This window comes from Brassica napus, unplaced genomic scaffold (assembly GCF_020379485.1).
Source record: "Brassica napus cultivar Da-Ae unplaced genomic scaffold, Da-Ae ScsIHWf_2757;HRSCAF=3525, whole genome shotgun sequence".
Classification (NCBI taxonomy): Eukaryota; Viridiplantae; Streptophyta; class Magnoliopsida; order Brassicales; family Brassicaceae; genus Brassica; species Brassica napus.
The window spans coordinates 1-1,367 of NW_026016030.1; the positions used below are offsets into that span (position 1 = coordinate 1).

At 34.5% G+C, this 1,367-nt stretch overlaps 1 pseudogene; it reads left to right on the top strand.

Annotated features, from left to right (window-relative positions):
- The first annotated feature begins 357 nt into the window (after nucleotides 1-357).
- Nucleotides 358-880, top strand: LOC125602141 (annotated as a pseudogene).
- Nucleotides 881-1,367: the final 487 nt, after the last annotated feature.

The window sequence follows — 1,367 nt, forward strand, 5'->3', positions numbered from 1 at the left end:
AACGAAATATTTTTCCTTGTTGTCCAAAATTATAAATAGTTTGTTACTCGTATAAAATTCTAAACACCTATCAAATTTGTTTAAAAAGTATCTATCAATAAAGTTACAATCTCCAGTTTAATTTGATCCATTAGGTTACACACCTCTTTGTTATAATTGCAACGTTGGTTAACTGAGTCAAATTTCTATAGTAAGTGGAAACATCCTTATATGAAAAAAATCGTTATTCATGAAAAAGCCTATGATCGTAACACCATACGTAAGCATGTACCAGAATCAATATATCATTCCAACCTATATAATAGTTGCGTTTATATATGATTTTAAATTATGCTACAACAATAAAGAAATGTTCTTATCCATATAGTTCATAAGGAATCGCAACACTAAATGTTTCTGAAATATATACTTTTAAAATACAACACATAATTTTTTGGTCCTCTGTATATATACCCCATGTATTTGTCTACACATATAACAAGCATCTGGAGATTCAACAGGCAATTACTCAGAGGCCAAAACACATTCTAATTTTGTTGTCTTAAAAAAAAGCAGATCATCAAAGTATGTCTAGAGTTAGGTCTGAGCCGATGAAGGTTGTCTTCATTAACACACGGTACATCCAGACAGATGCTCGGAGCTTCAAGTCGATTGTTCAAGAACTCACCGGTAAAAACGCCGTCGTCGCTGAGGGTCCTTTCGAATTCTCCCGCTCAAGGGTACGGTGGAAAAGATTCATCACATCAGTATTTTGGCGGCGGAAGAGAAGCAGAGGGAGGTGTAGAGACGACGGAGTTCGATAGATTTTTTAGGGAGATGCCTCCGGTCGGCGAATTGTTTAATCTATGGTCAGAAACTTGACTAGTGAAAATTTGAAAATACGTTTTCTTTTTACTATTTGATTAGTTTTTTTTTTCTCGTGGTTGTTATGGCCATTGGGTCTCATCTTTGTATCTTAAGCCCTTTTAAACACAGAGCGAACCTATATTTTGATTTCTTTTGCTTAATATGATTTCTCTTTATAGAGTGTTTTGCTTAAAGATGTTGTTCTGCTTATTATGTGTACTCTGGCCTCTTAAATGGTGTTTGATAAGTTGTAGTTAAGTCTCCGGAGAATCACTATGGTTCTGTCGGCTTTTGTTTTCTAGGGAACATTGTTTGTTCCGCTGGCTTTTAGTAGTCTTTGGGAGTTTGTCATAACTCGCCAACTTGGTGTTAAACAAATCAGTGTGTAACTTGCTTTATGATCAATGTAATCTAGAAATGTTAAAAAACAAGGAAATTAATGTTTTCCACTTTTCAAATAAGTATGCATGCTTGAAGGAAGGATATCTTGCGAACTTGAGGTTATAATGATCATGCAAAGA